Source organism: Miniopterus schreibersii (assembly GCF_964146895.1).
Source record: "Miniopterus schreibersii genome assembly, chromosome: 8".
Lineage (NCBI taxonomy): Eukaryota > Metazoa > Chordata > Mammalia > Chiroptera > Miniopteridae > Miniopterus > Miniopterus schreibersii.
Genome location: NC_138109.1, coordinates 63,562,693 through 63,584,198, shown reverse-complemented (window position 1 = coordinate 63,584,198; position 21,506 = coordinate 63,562,693).

The following is a 21,506-nucleotide window of genomic DNA, read 5'->3' as shown; positions in this document are numbered from 1 at the left end:
CATGAAGGACAGCGTGGTTTCACCAGTTCCCGTACCTATGTCAGGGCTTGGACTTTGACTCCTCAGGGACTGACCGTGTGGCACTCACACTGTATCCCAGTGCAGCTTTCCTCGAACCCCTGGACTGGACTGTAGTTTTGTTTGACGTCCACAAGGTCCTTAGCAAGAGCTTATGTCAGCACAAATGGAACTTGCCCGAGAGTTTTCTGCGGGCAGGAAATGGGAGATTTCTGGTGGCAGCTTCTGTTGAGGTCGCTGCTACACAGGAAGGGAATTTGGGGTGAAACACATGAGAAACCTGAGTAGGCTTTTAAATTTTTATTTGTTGTTTTGGGGGGGCATTTTTCTGCAAAGGAGAAATTTTCCTTGTGTTCTGCTACCAATTACTTCTGTGTTTTCTCGGTATACTGCTTACGGCGCCGCATTTCAGCTCAGCTCTCTGGATCCCAGCCTTGATTTCCCCGGAGAGATCAACCTCAGTCAGCTTCCCATGACTGAGGGGCGGGAACCGATTTGAGGGTGTGAGTGGGGTGGCGCAGGCCAGTGAGGCAGGGAGGGACCCCCTTCGCCATTCCTTCTGTGCCTCTCCCTGGCTTCATCCCGGCGGCTGGGCACCTTCATCCCTGCTGCTGAGGCTGGATGGGTTGTCACACCTCTCCTGCCTCCAGAGGGTTCTCTCTGAGCTCCAGACAGAATGATTAATGGCCCTGCGGCCCGACCCAAAAAGACTGAAGAGACAAATACACCTCGTTCTCGGGGAGGCCAGCCCCAGGACATACATTATCGAGGACAAATGAGATGGCCAGGGAGCTATTCTGTTGGGTGTTTATCAGCTTTATTCTTTAATGTAGGACTTTACAGTGGCATCTCAGTTTTCGAGTGTAACCCGTTCCAGAGACCATTCGAGCTCTGAGACGCTGGAAAACCGAGGGATCCACAGCCAGCAGCTGGGCCTCAGGATCCTGCCCTCAGCGAAGCCGTGTGGCATGTTCGACTTCCGAGGCGAGTTCCAAAACCGAAGCATTTCCTCCCAGGTTTACGGAGTTCATAACCCGAAATGCTCATCCACGGAGACGTTCGAAAACCAAGGTACCATTGCATTTGGTTTTTATATACATATATACTTCTATGTATATATCTACTTTTAAATATATACATATATAATATATACACACACTTAATTTTTTAGAAGAAAGCACAAGATACTAGAATAGTATTCCAGGATAGCTTTTCTTACATTATTTTTCTTATTACAAAAGGTGGAGAAGACTTAGATAAAAGTAGGTATAAGTGAAAAAGAAAATACGGATAATCTGCATTTCTTTAATCACACAAATAAACTACTTTTAACAAACTGGTATATATCTCTCCAGTTACTTGTTGATGCATACAGAAACACTTTTTTAAGCAATTAGGATTATACTGTGCATACAGTGTTATAATCGCTTTTTTAAACTTAATATATTGTGAGGATTAAACAGGATAATTTATTAGAAACAAAACTTAAAACATACTCCTCAGTAGTATCCACTAAATAAATGTTAGCTGTTACAGTCATTATTATTTTATTTCTATATCAAATATCATTACTTATTTTATTTCCAGTTATAAGCAATCCTATAACGAATATTTTTATGGATAAACCCTTTCACACAGCCATTATTATTTCTTGATTGTAGTTCCTGGGAGGAGGATTGCTGAGTTGAAGGATATTCACTTATTCTTTAAACGACTCTCTATTAAGCCTTTACTGTTTGCCAGCAACTATCTTAGGAACCAAAAATAATGGGTAAGATAACAGGACATGTGTGGTACCTGCTCTGGTGGAGCTAACACTCCAGGGAGAGAGAAAACAATTAAATAATTACAGGGAACTCGAAGAAAAGCAAATTTGGTTAGTAAACTATTGAAAAGATGTTTAACCTTCCTCGTAGGAAGGAAAGTGCAGAATAAAATAACAATATGGTGCCACTTTACACCCATTAGATTGACCAAACAAACCAGCAAGCACCAACAGCCAGCTAGGATGGAGAAGAGATGGGTGTTCGTGGATTAATATCACTGGCTAAAATGTGAATTATTGTTACCGCCTTTTAGGAAAGTAATCCGGCCACATCTATAAAAAATAAAATGCACATATACTTTAACTCGGCACTTTGGGGGATTTATCCCATAGAAATAATATCTAAGAACATGCATTTGAAAGGGATCAGAATATGCCACACCAAAATATGACACTTTGGCATAAGGATTATTCTGAGCTGGAGAAGTCGTAGGAGGACTTCTCTGCTCTCCCCTTTTCTGCCTCGTAGCAGGGCACACATTTCCCTGTGTAAAGACACCCCACTCCCCTCCCGCAGCAGGAAGAACAGGTGACCTTATCACTGGAGCCAGCACTAACTGGAGTCTGCATAGGTAAACCTTACTAAGATAACCGTTATCTTGCATTAATTTCTCCTACATATTTACCTTCCTACAAGTGACCAGCCCTAGAAGCCAAAATCTCCTTTCCTTTATCTCGTCACATCTCCTCCCTTTATCACCCTTTGTTAAAATGGTATGGAAGCCCGGAGACCTACCCTCCTCTTTGGAGTCTGTGAAACGCCTGTGTGCATGTGTAATAAACTTTTTCTCCTGTTAATTGTCTTTTATCAGTTGCATTTGCAGACCCCAGGAACTGAACCTGAGGGTAGAGAAAAAGGTTTGTTTGTTTTTTCTCCCCTACATTCCCAACAGTATTTATTACAATGTTGCTCATAGTGGCAAAGAACTGGAAATAAAGAGATCAAGAAAGGAATTGTGACATAGCCACTCCACAGGTATTGTTACGCTTTCATCATTTCTCATACGATGGTATCCCCTGTGTGTAATGTTACGTGTCTTTATAATATATAAATAAATTAGGGGAGAATAGATTAGGATACCCACGATATATTATTAAGCAAAAAGGAGAAGAAGGGGCAAGAGTCGGAAGGGAAGAAAGAAGAAGGCAGAAAAGTGTTACAGAGCAAATGAACAGGTGTGATTCTCTCAGTGACAAACAGGCCGACAAACCCATGAACATATGGTGAAGCTTGGGTTTTTATGTGACCAAGGAGAATTGTGTGTACAGATACCTAGCTCAGTATTAATATTGGTTAGTATTGGGAGATGGGATTGGGTAGGTGATTAGGGTCTCTTTTTTTTATACCTTATTGTGTGTTACTTCTGTAATGTTATCAAATAAAGAGAGTTTTAACAACTAGCAGTTTATTACTAATAAAAATACTGCGGAGAAGATTGAGAGTGTTCCCGGAGATTTTAGCAGAAGCACCTAGCGCTCCTCCAACTTCACTATGTATCATCCATCTGAAGGGCTGGCCATAGGCCGGATCCTTGTTCAAAAACAAGGAGCCACGAATGGGCACATGCAACAAGCTGTGGCCATAACTGGTCACTGTTGTTAGACTGTGAGATATTATTCGCTTGCATATATTGCCATTTCTTGGGGTCCCTGTAGTTAAGGAAAGAATTCTAACACAGGCGCAGAGTTTGAAACAGATTACATGTAGTGCAGAGAAGGGTCGGCTGTCGGCTCTGGAGCATTGCCCTCTCCGACCCGCAAGCCTTGCCTCTGCAGGGTGGGCACCCTCCGGTGGGCACCCTCCCTTTGCCCACTCTGCAGGACTGTCAGCAGGACCACCTGAGGTGAAATATATGAAGATAGCTAGGAGAAGACCCGGCACAAGGCAAACCCCCCAACCGTGTTGCTTGGTCTGAACCTGCCCACTCAGCCTCCCGGAGCTGTCATAAAGAACAAAGCAGGAACAGATGTGAGGGCGCTTTGGAAAGAGTGAGGCGTGATACAAAGTGAGGCAGTAAGAAAGGCAGCAAGAGCCCGTGTTAGAAACCCGGGGGCCTTGGCACACACTTCACGTCTTGGATACGCTCTTTGCATATTATCGCTGCAAACGGTTTCACCAAGTTCAAGAAATTGGTTACTTGTCTCACGGCCGGGAGGCTGAGGATCTGGGTGAGGTGAAGTGCTCCAAAGGAATGTCTGGCACCGACTCCTTATATCCAGAACTTTCCAGCGCTGGCAGGTGTGAGATTGTGCAGCCACCGAGAGCCCTGCCAAGGAGATTCGGCGCTAACTGCTGAACACGGAGGGGAAAGTCCCTCGGTGGGCCGGGTGTGCTGTTAAAGGCAAGTCGCAGAAGAGGGTACAATAAATATCGGTTCCAAAAACACTTTGCAGGCCTTGAGACGTGGCCAATTACAGTCAGAGTGTTTTGGCCAGCTCTGAAGTGTGGGGAGAGAAGTGATGAGACAACGCTTGTCTCCTAGCATTCTTTTTAGAATGTTCTGCGCGTACCAAGTGTCTCATAGCACAAGGTGGAAATATTTGAAAAGAAAAGAGAAAGAATAAAGGTACTGGTTTATATTCATGAAAATGAAGCCTTTGAGAATCATCTCTTTCCCCCTGTATCCACCTAAAACGCGGTAAGCGTTCCAGCTTTTGTCAAATCCAGCTGTAATTATGCCGCAGGCTTTTCTGTTGTTGTGCGCTTTGACCTTGAGGTAGAAATCTGCTTCCAGACAGTTTCCAGTCCCAGTTCTTCTGAGAGGAGAAATGGAGCTCCTGCGACGGCTGGCTGGGCCCACATGCACACCAGCTACGGAAGGGGAATGTGGTGAGGGCACCCTTGGTCTGCAGGTAGGTCAAAGTCAAAGGTCGAAGGTCAAAGGGTGAGACTGTGGCCAAAACGTACGCAGTGTGCTTTGGTTTTGCGTCCCGAGGTAAAAGCCTGGTCCTGCTCTGCCTCCTCACTTACTGCCTTTCAACCCGCCCCTTCCGTGCTTGATGACCTCATCAGGTTGGGTCGTGGTGGAACTTCTGTTAAATAACTGACCGGAACCAAAATCCCCTCCTGCCCTCGCCTCTCGTGGTCAGCAGAGGTAACTGTAGTCATTCATTAACCTTTTAGTGCTTGCTGTTTCCATTGGCCACAGACACACCAAGGCTTTGGTGTAAAAACAGCAGCCACCAGTCACAGCTCAGTAGTTTCCTGGGTTTGTGTGAACAAATATTCGGAAAAAAATTGAGGGTACTGTGTATTTAATCACTTTTATAAAAACTCCATTGCACAATCGCTATAGGTAGAAAATCAGCTCTTTTGGGTGACTCTGGGTCTGGTCCTGCTGCTGTTTAGGATGGCATGTAGCTCCCCTCCTCCAGGCCTCTTTTTCTCATTTAAAAAAAAAAAAGTGGAGGTTGAATTAGATTGTATGTTCTTAAAAAAAAAAATTTCTATGATTCTGCTGCCTCAGGCAGCAGGTTAGGGTCACCAGATTTAGCAATATTTGAGACACACTTATTCTAACAAATTATTCATTCTTTGTCTGAAATTCAAATTTGACTGGGTGTTCTATATTGTATCTGGCAACCTACAACAGTTAAAATGTTGTTGGGAGAAGGGCAGATAACCCTGGCTCTGCCCCCTTGCCCTGGCACCAAGGCGGGCAAGAAGAAGAGGCCTGGGAGGATGATTCCCCCACCCCATCTCATGGCTCCCCCAGGCTCGGAGAGGGCCCGCCACCTCATCTCATGGCTCCCCCAGGCTCGGAGACGGCCCCTCTGTCCCAGGTAGCTCTCCTCTGATCAGGGACACAGCAAACTAAATTCTCGTCAGCTCCTTGGGGGCAGAAAAGCTTTAGCATATGTGATTTGGCCTCATTTCCAATCAGCATTAAAACAAAACAAAACAAAACTCCCTTTCACTACGTGGAGACAATTCTTTTTCTTTTTTCATGGAATTAAATTCTAACATGACCAAGGAGGTAGATGCCTCCTCAACAACAACAAAATCTTGGGTATTGTGTGCATGAGAATAAAATTTGCTCTGTGAGGGTCGCATACTCAACATTCAGTGACAATAAGAGTCCTCCGACTCAAGAAGCAGGATTTGCCTGAACAGGAAATGGGGGGAGATGACTGCTGTACAGAATTAGATAGCTTATACATTTTTTCTTACAGTGTTTGATTTAATTTTTAAAATAACCCAATAAAAGGGTGTTATATTAATTACATTTTACAGGTAAGGAATTTGGCCTAGAAATGTTGTTTCTTACCCAAATTTCCCAGCTTATAAATAGTGACATGTCCAAATCCCCCAGCTAGTCAGTAGAAGGACCGGGTTTTTGTCACAGTTACTTTGCTCTGTCTACTCAGCTGCCCTGCTGAGTGAGGACTCTCCTAACAGAAGAGTCCCCCGGAATTTAGAAAGAAAACCCCAATGCCTTTCGATGCTTTGGCAGAATGGTAACATGTCGGTCTCTACTCCGTCTCCTGTTTGCTTCCCTGCTCTTCTTGCAGGCCTCGCCAGTAAGCCACGACACAAGGCTCTGAGAGCTGGCTGGTAAAAGCCAACCAGTCTGATTAGCATTATTTCCAGAGAGAAGGAGACTGCGGCACAGATTGGTGAAATTAGAGGCACAGATTGGTGAAATTAGAGCCCAGACATTCAAGCAAGCCCCTGCTCACTTCCTCTCCCTCCAGCGATCCGGCTGGCTGTGCTCAGCCCCCGCGGCTGGGGAAATACTCGGGAAAGCTGGAGTTCAGAGTAGGTGATGAAGGGCACTCACATTCCCTGGTAGTGGCTTCGGGAAAACAACACACGCTCTTCTTTCTCTCTCCTGTTGCTGATATGGGAGCCTGCCCCGTGTGTGTTTGACCGGTGACTAAGTAATAACTCAATTGCCAGTGGTCAGATTCACTTCTGTGGTCTCTGGATGGATAGACTAGACTGGGTTCCAGGGGTTATTTGTGCCAGAAAACTGGAAAATTGACCAGGACTCTTATTATATGAGCTTTGCCATAACTTCTCTGAAAAAAATCAGCTAATGCTAGGGTTGTGGATACTAAGCAGCATGTTTCCTTTTACATGGAGAGCCCCAAATGTTTTCCTGTTGCCTCTGAAGGTATGTCTACTGATTTTATATTTTATTTAATTTTATTTTTTTAGCTCCTGGAAAATAAATCACTTGCAGCCCCTGTATTCTGTGTGTATTTATTCATTTCCATTTTTTATATATTTTTGATCACTTATGAGGAAGAAGAATTAAAACCTACTGAAGCCACATGGGATCGATGGCTTTAAGATAATACATCCTAGCTGAGATCAGGGTGACCTTTTAGTTTCTTCTTTCATTCTCATAAATATAAAATCCCCGTTTTAAAAAAGTTTAAAAAAAATGTATAACAGAAAAGAAACCTTCATTGCCCAAACCTACACCCAAAAACCAATCTCCCCAACTGCCTGACAGGCTCCTCTCTCTTTCTGGCTGTTGACAAACAACACACATTTACATAATTGATATAATTAAGGGCAGTGCCAGGTACTGTTATCACACAGTCTTCTGCAGTTCAGGGGCTGCCAGTTTCTGCTCCCTTCTAAAAGCCCGGAGGCATGGAGATTAGCACCCACAAAGCGCGGTGGCTCGAATGTAGATGAGGGAGAGAGACGGGCTGCTTCCTTTGATTAAAGCATTAGTAGAATAATTATTACAATAGTGAAATGGCTTCAGCCTTCTGTTAAGATTTTGTTTCTCCTGCAGTTTACTATGTATCCCTGAAACTTTTTTTTAATTATTATTAATTCTCCATATGGCAGATTACTGTCAGTGACAATCTTATACTTCAAGTTGAGAACATTTTGTGTGGATTGATTTAGTGGTCCCCAAGACGGAGTAATTTTCATTGTTGCTGAGGAGAGGAGAATATTACTTCTGGAGACCCAGCAGGCATTTTATTAAACAATTGTACCAGCTGGAAACAAATTATTGCCTTTATTCGAAACTACCGTTTAGAAGTCGAATGCTTTCATTTCAGTGGGAAATAAGTGTTGGGACCAGCGAGGGTTCTCACCTTGGTGGATTTCTTAGCGGGCCAACCTGGACCCAAATCATGGCCAACGCCGAGGCTGTTGGCTGCCGATTTTACACCAAGGCTGTGATTGCTTTTAACTCAGAAACTGATTCCACTGCCACTGTTTTCTCTGTCTAAGGCTCTGGAATATTTATGAAGGCGTAGAGGGAGGGAGACACACATATTGGGCAAAATCCAAATGCAATATTAATGTGCCTCTTCTTCAGCTCTGATTCCTACAACATCATGACACATACACTATTGCTGCAGCCTCTGGGTCCCACGATGAGACAGGGATGGCACCACATTTTTGCAAAGGGTGAAGAAATGCTCACTATTATTTCTAAAGGCCATGTGACCCAGAACTTGGGTCTGTTCTTGAGGGGAAAAACAAAACAAAAGAAAACAAAGAAACATGTTATGCAAAAAGTAGCACAGGCCATGTTATCAACTAATATATCCATTCTGTATATTTAGTGGGAAAATAGAGTGTATCAGGACAGTGTAATTTAGAAGGGTGGAGAGAGCCACATAATTTCCAGGGCAGAGAGAAGAGTGCTCTTGGGTGCATTTTTGGTGGAGCTGATCTGTTTTGGCAATCATTTCCAGCTTCCTTTTTTTTTCTATGCATAGTCCTTTTTTTTCTTTTTTGTAATGGAAAAATACAGCACAAGACCCTGAAAGCTGAGAAGTGGCTACTGAGAACACTGCCTATTGCTTTCTTACTAGAATTTGCTTACTGCTGCCTTCTAGCTGGTTACCTGTTTATTAGTAAAATTAAGTGCCTTCCTGTTAGAAATTTAATTGAATTGGGATTATTCAAATCCTGGGGGGAAACTGCATGTGCTGTGCCTTTTAAAAAAAAACACAACAATTTTAGAGAGAGGAAGGGAGAGACACAGACAGACAGACATCAGTGTGAGAGAGAAATGTTGCTTGGTTGCCTCCTACACACTCCCTGACTGGGGGTCAAACCTGCAACCTAGGTATGTGTATGTGCCCTGACCGGGAATTGATCCCGTAACCCTTTGGTGTATGGGAAGATGCTCCAATCAGCTGAGCCACACGGGCCAGGTCTGTGCTGTGCCTTTTGACCTAATTGATTAACACAAAAAAAGCCCTCCATGTAATTGTGCAAGTCAGAAGCCCAGATAATTTTCTCAGCCAAACTGTTCTCCTCAGACCTCCCCCAGATTCCAACCTCTCCCTTGTCGTTTCTCAAGCAAGACAGAAGTCAACTCTGGGTAAACAAGCAGCTTTTTTAGGGGTGATGAAACTGAGACAGAATTAAAATATTGCATAAGATTAATGGGGAGACAGGAACGGGGGAGATTCTCCCGTCAGGCTCAAGAAGGTAGCCAGATGGAACCTCACTTCAGCAGCTCAGAAACGAAGGGGTGTTTAAAGAGGTCGGGGTTCCCCGTGTTCTGAGCACAGTGAGAGAATGAAGGGAAGCGTGGTAGCATTGCCTTAATTCTTTCTCCGTGAAACGCAAGTCAAATCCCTGGTGAAAGTTTGTGATCCCCTCCGGCTCCATTGAATCTGGTTGGTTGGTCCTGTGAGAAGTTTCTCTCCCTCTCCGCCCGCAGTCCCTCCTCCCACCCCAACCACAGGCCTCTCTACAACCAAGCGAGGTGCCTTTTGCCTGTCCCAGAACCAGCGCAGGAGCTGAAATCAGGTCTGTTGGGAGGTCTCGGTTCATGGAGGTATATAATAGCAGCAGCTCAATGTGAGTGATCTCTCTCTCTCCCCCTCCCCATTTGAAATTTAACAAAAACACATTTAAAAAAATTAAGTTCATTTGTGTACATTTTCTGTGCTGCTATAACAAATTACCACATACTGGTGGCTTAAAGCAACAGAACTTCATTCTCTCACAGCTCTGAAGGCTAAACATATAAAATCAAGGTGTCAGTGGGCTGTACTGACCCTCTAAAGGCTCTAGGGGAGAATCTGTGCCTTGCCTCTTCCAGCTTCCAGCAGCATCCCTTGGCCTGTGGCTGCATCGCTCTAATCGCTGCCTCCAGGCCGCATGACCTTTTCCTCTGCAGGTCTCTATTCAGGATACTTGTCATTGGACTTTGGGTCCCCCTGCATAATCCATAACAATCGCCTCACCTCAAGGTCCTTAACTTAATTACATCTGCAAAACCCCTTTTCTAATAAAGTCACATTCAAAGGTTCTGGGGATTAAGATGTGGACATATTTGGGGGGGCGGAACCATCTAGCCCACTACAGTTCCCCGACCTGATTGTTAGCACATAGGAAGATGTTTGGAAATAGACGCAATATAAATGTATTTCTTTGTTTTATATGCCTTAATTTGTTCCAGGAATGTTTTAAGGTCCTGCATTATTTATGAAGAGAAATGATGTGTATTCTAGATTTGTACTGTTCTTACAGACACACTCCACGGTCCCTGGGGATTGCAAGCCCTTGCCTGGAACCTCCCAGCGCAAGGGGCGCTCAGTCCCAGAAGGAGGAGAGGATATTCCTGCCTCTGTCCTGCCCGGGTTCTGTCAAGGACCTCGGCATCCGGGCTTTGCCTCACCTCCTGGCAAGCTTCTCCCGCAAGCTCTTTCAAAGGCAACGATTCTCAGTCTTCCCGCAATTGCAGATACTCCTTCACTGCTTGTTGGCCCATGTTCCGTAGAGGAGGTGAAGGGAAGAAATATCCTCAACATCCCAGAATTTTCCCTGGTGAAGTGGCCAAAGATGAAGAGACAGAGGACCTCCACTGACCAGCATACACTCCTTTGCCTTGCAGTAGGCAGTACAGCTGATAAACTGAAGTGAAACGTGGTGACTGAGGTGTAACACGAAAGCCATGCTCCCTTCTTCCGTGTGCTTCTTGGCCCTCTCCCTGAAGCTCACATGCCATTCCTCTCTTGTACATCTTTTTCCCATTTTTTTACTTTATTTTTATTGTTGACACTATTATAGATGTCACAGGTTTTCCCCCCCTTGCCCACCTTGCCCACCTCCGGCCAGCCCCTGCCCCCCTTCCCTCTGGCCACCACCACACTGCTGTCTGTGTCTAGGGGTTATGCATATATGTTCTTTGGCTAATCCTTTCATCTCCTTTCACCCAGCCCCCCTCCCACACACACACACATATTCTTCCACAAAGGGAAGCATTATTAGTAAACTGAGTCAAGATCCCGCTTAGGGCGGTCCTTTTTTTTTTTAAATCCTCATTGGAGGATATTTTTTCCATTGCTTTTTAGAGAAAGTGAAGGGGGTAGAGAGAGAGAGAGATTGACGTGAAAGAGACACAGCGATTGGTTGCCTTCCACACATGTCCCAACAGGGCTGGGGATCGAACCTGCAACCCAGATACATGCCCTTCACCCTTTGGTGTGCAGGCCGATGCTCTAACCACTGAGACACACCGGCCAGGAGGGTAAAGTCACATTTTTAACTCTAGCTCCTCACAACCATGTCCAAGTGTGCTGGTCCTGATTCTTGGATTTAGTGATAAAGGGTGAATGCAGTTTGCATTCTTGGGTTCCCAGTCAAAAGGCCTAATTATATCATCGAAATCTCTCTCAGGGACACTCACTTCTTTGATTGGCATCTGGTATCATAAAAAGGAGTACTTCTTCAGAAACTATGGACTATAATCAAAGCCCATACTGCATCTTGGCTAGGTCCTGTGCCCTCTACTCAAGAGATTGCGAGGGGAAAGAGGCCCAACCTTCAACCTGGGCTGTGACCAATCAGATTAGCAGTTCCTTCTAGGAATGAGAAAAGCAGAGGCAGGTACAATCAGGGAAGAGCCAAGTACATTTCCCTCTCCATTCCTTTCAGTTACCTTGATTGAATTGAACTTGGGTTTAAAGTGTGATTGTCCCTGTTTCACTCAGTTATCACTCTGTCTGATCAAAGTGATCAAAAATCCAAGACCTGTCTCAGGTGGGCTGCCATGGGGTGTTAACCTGTCTGATATCTCAGCCTGACACCGTTTCTCAGAAATGTCTTCTCTGTAGCTTGTACTTACACTTAGTGAAGTGTCTCCTAGACTCTGATCCAAGAAGCATGAGTCTTGAGAGCTGCTTGAAGAATGAAAGAGGTATAGTGTCTAATATGTTTGGAAAACTCAGCATGCTATAACCCCCTCTTGGAAATTCATAGTAAACATTAAAAGCTTCCTTAACCTTGATTAATGTGGAGTTTCCCAAACTTATTTGACTCTTGAACTACTCTTCCACATAATACCAATTTTTAGTGAGAGACACATTCTGGAAAATATTGGCACAGTAGAAGATGTGTTAGACTTTGAAACAAAAGGCCTATGTCTGAATCTCCACTCTGCAATTTTCTAACTGTTGACGTCGGATAAGTTACCAGTGAGCCTCAATGGCCTTATCTATAAAATGGGTGTACACAACACTGGCCCACGTCTACCAGGGTTGGGAGAAACAAAGGTGTTTGTGGAAGCACTTCTAAAATAATCACAGGCTATGTAAAAATAGTTAAGTATATATACATCTGTAACAGGAATATGGCCCACAGACTGACTCTGTCCCACTGCCTGATTTTGTAGATAAAGTTTTATTGGAACACAGCTACATTCACTTTTTCACATATCATCTGTGGCTGCTGTTGCGTTACCATGGCGAATTGAGTCATTGCGACAGAGACCATATGGCTCAGAAAGCCCCAAATTTTCATTATTTCATCCTGTACAGGACAAGTTCACTGACCCTTGATTTATAATAAGAAATAATTTATATTCAAGGATATGTTATGTCCTTGGGAGCAGAGATGACAGATGTGGCTCTGCTTCACTTGGGAAACTGTGACATGGACATAGAGCAAAGCCCTGACCTGGATTCTTGCCTCAGGGGGCCCGGATGCTCTTTCCCTCACCAGGTAGAGCAGGTGGTAAGGTCTCCAGACCTAGCAGGTAGGTGGCGAAATAACTATGCACAGGCTTTCTCCACATAATAACTTGGGTGATGAACATGTCTGGACACTTGTAGTAAAATCCTGGAAGGGGGCCCAGTCCACCCTGAGTGGAAAGAGGAGCCAAGGAGCACACAGCTCCAGGCCTTTGGAAAGGGCAGAGTGACAGTTTGTCTCAAATGCATTGTTGAAAATTGTAGCTGAGAGCATAGTGTTTCCATGAGTTTCGAAAATCCTTAGGGACCAGAAACAGGTATTCGCTTGCAAGAGCAATTCTCAAAAGATTAACAGAGCAATGAAACATCACAGTGACACTTCCAAACATTTCCTCCTTAGGTCCCCTCTGGCTTGTGGACTGGTGTGTACGACCCCTGGCTCTTTACTCTCAGACTGGACAGAATACAGTGAGATAGATCAGCTCTCTGAACATCCATCTCAACGATCTTCTGAAACTCAGCACCCTAAACTCAACTGCTTCGCGTTCACAGACCAAGTATGCAAACAGCAAAGCACACAAATAAGTGGCCAGTTCCTGGAAAGAAGAATGTCCTCCACTTAGTAGGTGGGTGAATAGCATGATAACAGCCTTAACACAGGGACCTAGATTATGGTGGTATCACTAGGGGCCCTGTTTCTGGTCTTCGCAGTCCCGAGCTGCTAACAGCATCTGGCATCCATAACTCTTGGTTGAGGAATGCTTGCAGGGCTATTTGTGGAGCCTATCTCTGAGAACACACTTAAGACACCTCATATATTTCCAGCCTTCCTCCCCGCCGCGCGTGGGGGTGTAGGCTGTGATTATGTTTATGACCGGGGGGGATGAAATGTTTTGGAGAGTCACCATGACATTTCAATGCTCTGTTAATCTTTTGAGAATTGCTCTTGCAAGTGAATACTTAATGCTAGTCCCTAAGGATTTTAGAAACTCATAGAAACAGAGTAAAAAAAATCACAACTTGGGGTTGGACCAGCTCATTACCATTCTGCCTATTTTACCCTGCAGAGCAGTCAACTTCCCTTAGCAATTTAAGGCAAATGGACTTTCCTCCTGCTTGGATTTCAAGTCCTTCTGCAACCTGGGAACAGTTTTATGCCCCACAACTTTTTGGCTTTCCACTGCAGGCAGGTGGATGCGTGAATGTCCCCAAATATTCCGCCCTCACCCTTCTCCTGGCCTCCCCCTTCCCCTGGCCTCACTCATGCATTCCCTTCACCTTGCCCTTCGCACCCCATTTTCATGAGGCCTTTCCTGACCCCTCTAAACCCTTTTCTTGAAACGCCCTCAAAACCTAAGCTGTGCGTTGCTTAAATTAAATTTAGCTTCTAATTGATACTACTATTTAGAAGACACTTTAAAAAGTATATTTTACTCTCTTCTCTCCAGCAAGAACATCAACTTCTTGAAGGCAGAAAACGTCCACTTCATTTGCTCCTACCCCACTGGCCTAAAACCATGGTTAACGTATAAAAATAGTTGGTCAGGAAACACTGTTGAAAATGGGAATTTTGGAGGTAGGTTTTTAGGGGCCTCTTTGTCTACTACATTTAGAAAATTTGATACATTTCAGAGAGATGCAGTGGAAGGTCCAGCTTAAGAGTTTTAGCTGCATTCATCCTAAGACTCAGATGCATCTGGATAGCCAAGGGTAGGCCCACCAAGACCTTTCTGCATTTGATCCAAGGAGTTTCTTGGGAAGGAACTCACTCTCAGGGAAGACGGAGTAAAGGGTCTTGATATCTGGACAAGGCCTGTAGGCCAATGAGGGACGAAACAGGATTATTAATTTCCTGGGCTGCTGTAACAAAGTACACATATTGGGTGGTGTAAAACAACAGGAATTTGTTCTCTCATTGTTTTGGAAGCTAGAAGTCCAAAATCAAGATGTTGGCAGGTTCATGCTCCCTCCATATCCTCTAGGGGAGGATCATTCCTGGCCTCTTCCAGCTTCTGGCAACCCCAGGAGTTTTTTGGCTTGTGGACACATCACTCCAGTCTCTGCCTCTGTCTTCACATGGTCATCTTCCCTGCGTGTGTTCATGTGTTCAGCTGGGTTCTCTCTTATAGAGACAGCAGTTATGTTGGATTAAGAGTCTAGCCTAATGACCTCATCTTAACTTAATTACATCTGCAAAGATTCTTTTTCCAGATAAGGTCACATTCATAGGCACTAGGACTGTAAGAGAAGTACAGGAGCTCTTCAGTTTGCAATGGGGTTACCTCCCGATAAACCCATCATAAATTATCATAAATTATCATAAATTATCATAAAATATCATAAGTCAAAAATGCATTTAATACACACTTAACCTACCAAACATCATAGTTTAGTCCAGCCTCCCTTAAATGTGCTCATAACACCTGCATTAGCCAATAGCTGGCAAAATCACCTACCACAACTGAAGAGTACCGTTGTTGACCCTTGTGATCGTGTGGCTGACCAGGAGCTGTGCTCCCTGCCACTGCCCAGCCTCACGGGAGAATAGCTAGTGCATACCCTAGCCCAGGAAAAGATCAAAATTCAAAATTCGAAGTACAGTTTCTACTAAACACATATCACTTTCACACTGTCATAAAGTCAAAAATCGTAAGTTGAACCATCGTAAATCAGAGAGTGTCTGTACACGTGAGGTTAGGGGCTGCTTTCTCCCCTGGAGCCTGGTACCTGGTGGAGCCTGTTGCTCCGTTTTTAATTGTGCAACTCTCAAGGAGGGCATCTTTGCCTGTAAGAATGAAGGTTGCTTGTGCTTGAGAATGAACTCACTGGGGGGGGGGCCATGGTCGTTGCTCCGCTCCGATTCAGAGCTTCTCCAATCTGCCCCCCCCATGCTGTGGGGTAGGTAGCCCCTTGTAGCTTTAGGTGGAAGAGAGCAACTTCTAGAATGTGTGAAGCTCTCCTGCCCTTTGCTCTCTCACCCCCCTCAATGGGCAGAGGGTAGAGATCCTAAGATGCTTCCGAGTAGCACAAATATCCTCCAGGGGCAACAGCCCTGACCACCCCTCCCTACGACCTGACCCTCGCCCCTTACCCCTCAGAGCGCTGTGGTGGGTTAGAACCCTATGTACCTGCCTTTGGCTGAGCGGACTTTTAAATGTCTCCAATGAGCTCTCTTTGCCTTTCTTATTTGGTTGTGTGCATCATCTTTTCTGACATAAACAGGAATTAGGCTAACATCTGCCTTTCAATCTTGAGGCCCTACTTGGGTGCCTTGGGGAAGCCTTGGGTTAGGAAGCAGGCTGCTGACTGGGGCCAGCCGATCCAGGTGTCTCCAGGAGGTGCCCCTGAGGGAGGCTGCAGAGGCCGGGTGCAGCTGCAGCAACCACGGCCGATCCTGCAGAGCCAGGCCTCTGGGGACCTTGTGACTGGAAACCCGAGCCTCTGCTGGTGTCACAGCTTTCTCCAAGGGGCGGAGGGAGCGGGGAAGAAATGAGCTCACCCTTCCCCTCCCTGGCCAGCTTGGCTCTGCGCGGTGCCCTCGCTCACCTCTTTGTCACCAGGCCCTCGGCAGGCTGGCGCTGACAGGTAGAAAAGGCTGCTGTGGTCACAAGCCTGCCAGCCAGACTCCACTTGCTGCTTTTGCGGAATTTATAATCAGGGCATCAGAGGGAGCTAGGCGAACAGAAAGAACAAAGAAAAGTCCTGAGATTTGGGCGGATGGTTGGGCATTGAAAAATCTTTGCTAACATGAGAGTTTCTATGGGGGCTATGTGCTTACATATTTACTTACAGAGGCAAGATCATGAAGTCATGTGATCTCCAAAAGATGTTCAGCAGCAACAAATCTCTTGGCATGAGATAGCACAGCAATAAAAACTACTCGTGATAGTCAGGATGCTGCTGGGGTATGTAAAATAAATTTTGAAAACTATGCTAAAACAGTAGGAGGCATGATAGTCTTGCAGAAATAAAAACGACAGCCTGAGATGGTCGAATCTCGATCTTCTTTTCCTGAGTAATCCAGGAGTTATTTTTAGCTTTTTTTTTTTTTCCGTGTGTCAAAACGATGAGAACATTGCCTTTTCTCCCAGTTCCTTCCCAGAGCCTCCCCATATTCCTCAAGTCTGGAATCAATAGTATGCAAAAAAAAAAAAAGAAAGAAAAAGAAAGAAACAAAGAAACAAAAAATGATATCATTATTTGATAGATTGATAACTTGATTCAACAAACTGGGTTCAGAATAAATGATAGGAGTGAGGGAGAAGGAAGGAGGAAACTTTAGGGAAATAAAGCATATTTTCATGTTCTTAAAGAGCTTCTTGTCACATAGAATTGGCTATGATTTTTAGCCTGGTATCAGTGAGTCGAGATTAGTAATGATATTGACAATCTGAGTGGCCTGTAATGTACGAGGCAGCCTGGTAGCGGCTCTTTTTCATTAACTACTCAATTAACCACACCGTCTCCCTGAGGAAGGGTAACGTTCCCTGTTTCACTGATGAGAATACAGAAGTTCAAAAACCCGATGACTTACTTGCCTAGGATCACATGACTCGTGGCTACCGGAGACTGGCCCCCATTCAGTGAAATGAGCTGGTGCAAATATGTATCTTGAATGTTGATGCTCAAGTCTTGGTGTTCTGTGGCTGCTCAGCTGTCTGCTATCGTTTCTACCCTCTCCTTTTCCCAAGAAGACTGTGCCCTACGGCTTTCTGTGCTTCTAGCACCTTAGCTACTCATCCAGGCTCATGGGAATAGACTCAGAACAGATCCTTGTCCTGCAGGCAAAGCAGGAGATTAGGTCAGCATGGCCGTGGAGCAATCAGAGGACTCAAGGCCTTCTCAGGCCCTGACTTCCCCTTCCCTTGAAGAGGTGGGAGGGAGTGATGCTGCCTCCAAGGGGAAAACCCTGGGCGACGTGTGGGATCAGTCTGGCACTGGGCTTTTCTTAACCCTAAGGCCTTACATGTTCCAAAAAGACAGCCCATGAGATACACAGATAAGATTTCATCTCTTTTCTGGAGTGGTTCTTGTGTGCTCTGATCAGGAGCACCCACTCCAGGGGTGGCTCGTTGGCATTTGCAGTCCTCTGTTCAGCAATTCAGAGTAGCTCCTCCCAGGCTCCCCTTCTTGGCTGTGTCCATCGCAGCAGAGGCTGTGTGAGTTCAGATAGGAGATGTTAAAAAACTTTTTTTTATTGCCGAGACGAGTGCATGGTGTTCAACATGCATGGACTGGCTGGGACTAGTCTCGGGCACCCCCGCCCTCACACAGACAGGGTTAAGGATGCTGTGAATCTGTCGCTTACACTCCTTGGACTCACATTTTGTTTGGCCCTGATTCCATTAATTGATACCCACTGGAAAGTAAACGGAATCCCCTGCTGGGGTTTGGGAATGTGTGCTTCACATGAGCCTTTCTCAGAAAGTGCTGGTTGGAGCGGCTAACAGGGCAGACCTGGGCTTCCCTCTCTTCCCAGAGCACGTGCTGTGACTGTGTGCATGCTGCCTGCCACAAGTGTTAACAGAATCAGTCTCAGATTTACTTTCCTTATAACATACCCCTGGGGGTGTGTGTGCACGTGTGTACACATATGTGTAGGTATCTGTCGTCCAACCGGTGTGCTGAAGCTGCACACACTGGCCCATATGGGCTCAAAGAAGGTCGGTGTGCCCACTCGGCATTTGGTGAAAGTCACTTGAAATCCACCATGAACATAAGCAGATGCTGTAAATCAGGACTGTTCTTTTTCCTGGGAAAGCTGGTCGTTACACATGTATCTGCATATGCCTGCCTGTGGCCTGTGGAGGCTGATGGAGAATGTCCAGTTTGGTTTAGGATGATTTGCAATATCACTAACATAAATCAACCTGTTTACTCCTATTTTTAGCCCATGATCATGCTCAAGAAAGGTTTTAATATGTCTTACAAGAACCATAAGGTTTGTGTATATATATATATATATATATATATATATATATATATATATATATATATATATTTACACACAAGGTATAAAAATGAGAAAAGCAAAATACACTTATTAGAGAATAAGACAATAAAGAGAAGTAAAAATGCTGAAAAAAATCACCCTTAGTTCTACCCTCCAAGGATTAAAAAAAAAAAAAAAAAAGGTGGGGGGGACACACTCTTCTTGATTCCATTGAAATGACCCTCATTCCTTGTGGAAGGCCAGTTAGAAAGGTTAATTTTCAGGCTCTCATGATCACTTAAGTTAGTCATGGTTTCCAAAAAGAAAACCTACTTTTCCACAAACTTAACAAAGTGCCAGTTGCCCTCCTCTTGCCTTAGATCCCAGCGTCCAAAAAGTTACAATATTTGCTGACTTCAGTGTGTTAGCAGGCGCTTTAGGGGTTATGAAATAACAAGTTACAGTTTGCTCCATATGAGCTCCCTGAGAAACTGTCCTCTAGAATGAGTCCAGTCTTTGGAATCACTTAAAAACGAAGACCTCTTCCAATTGCACCATGAGAAAGTCAGCAATAACGGGTGCGTTTGAGAATCCACAAAGTGCAACTGTCAGGGTCTGCCTGGGACAAGAAGCACACATTGACTGAGATGTGTTTGCTTTGGAAACAAGACTATTTTAGAAATAAATTGAGGATCCAAATGTAATAAAAGAAGCAGGGACAAGACTCTTCTTATTAAGCAACATTTGTAACTTGTTGCCCCACATTTTGACGCTGTCACAATACAGGTTTGGGTTGAACCCCTTGTACCTGACACTGCTTAAGTGATATCAGTACATCCAACTGGCCAACTTTATAACCCTATGGGGCAGGACAATCAACCCCGTCCTGAAAGCTCACCCACAAGATATCATGGAAACAGCCCCTGATGGCTTATTAAAGTCATGCTTGTTCCTATTCCAGAACTTTAAGGTAAGTATAATTTTTCTATTCCAGAACTTTAAGATAAATATAAGTCCATAAAAATAGCATAACAATATTCCAGCAACAGACTATTGAAGGCTGTTGGAATTATACAGAACTCAGAATTGAGGTCCCTGCCCTCGTGTTTTATGCCCTCTGATAGGGGATATAGGGTAAGCATCAATTTATAAGACCTAGGAGAGCCCAAACCTCAGAACAGATGTCATAAAACCCTTTGTTAAAATGCTTTCATTCACCAATAGTGAAACCTAATGTAAACTATGGACTCTGGGTGACTATGATGTGTCAGTGTCGGCTCATCAGTTGTAGTGAATGTACCACTCTAGTGCAAGATGCTGATGACCAGGAGGCTGTGCATATGTGGGCAGGGGATATATGGAAACTCTACGTGCTTTTCCCTCAATTTTGCTGGGAACTGCTCTGCAAAATAAAAATATTTCATGTTCTAAGGAACCATTCCCAGGATGGGAAGAGTTAAATGTCTCAGCTGTGACATTTCTGGCAGAGACCAGGAATACCCGGCCCTGAGTAGTATGTGTTTGGGTATGTGCTGGACCTCGAGTCAATAGGGAAGGAAGGAAGGAAGGAAGGAAGGAAGGAAGGAAGGAAGGAAGGAAGGAAGGAAGGAAGGAAGGAAGGAAGGAAGGAAGGAAGGAAGGGGGGAGGGAGGGAGGGAGGGAGGGAGGGAGGGAGGGAGGGAGGGAGGGAGGGAGGGAGGGAGGGGAAATGAAGAGACCCATTTGAAAACCTTTCTTTCCAATAAACATATCAAAGGTTTTCTGTTAAAAGGATGTGAGAGAGATGTTGTGTTCTCATTATGGCTTCTCTGAGAACATTGGTTTAGGAGAGTGAAGGCAAGAGAGAAACATGAAAGAGAATGTGATTGTCAAAGGAAAACTAATTCGATTAGTGCTGGGTTATTGTTGTTTTTTAACTGTAATGGTCAATTTTGGGAATATTATTACAGCCAGAAGCTGGATATATTATACCCTAACCTAGAAATTGCTGACATCAACAGTCACAACAGATGGTGGTTTCTAAACTGATTTAATAATAGAATCCAGAGTTATCACACAGAAGAACTTCAACTACTAGATCAGTTTAATCAGAGTGGTGCTGAGAAGGTATAATAGGGACATTCAGGACAGTTCCAGTCATGCGGGAAAGAACTCACACTCTATTAATCCTAGAAGAGACTTACAGAAACAGAAATTACCTGGGCATCCACTGGGTTTATGGTTAGATCGATCAAATGATGGTGACGAGAAGTCATGACATCTGCTAAGTACTTTGAACTTGGCCAGAAAATTATACCATCTTCTCCAAGATGGCTTTGACAGGATTTACTGCTTTTAAGCATATTCATAATCAAACAAGAAAGAAGGTGCCAAGATTCTAATACAGTGCTCAAAAGATACTTTTGAGAGAAACACATAGGTACTAAATTCCCCTTCTGCTAGACGTGGAGCAGCTCTGAGACATCTTTGTGTTGGATCCATGGAGCCCAGGAGGGATGCTGGGAGAATGCAGGTACCTCAAGCTGTGGATGATTGAGCCCACCCATACTCAGGCACTCTGAGGTGGCAGGGCATTGCAGGGAGGCGGAGCTGGGGAGGAAGTGTCTAGTAGGAGACCACAGCCCCGTGATCCCTGTTGCTAAGCTTGGCACTGAGGGAGTGAAGTCGACACCTTGAGGGGCTTATGTAGACCAGGGAATAATAGCAGTTTGACTACCCACAGACCGAAGATCAGGTTCTCTTCCATTTTCCCAGGCCCAAAGACATGTTTTATAATCAGGGTAGTTACCACTGCCCAAGCACCTACATCAAGCTCTACCTTCC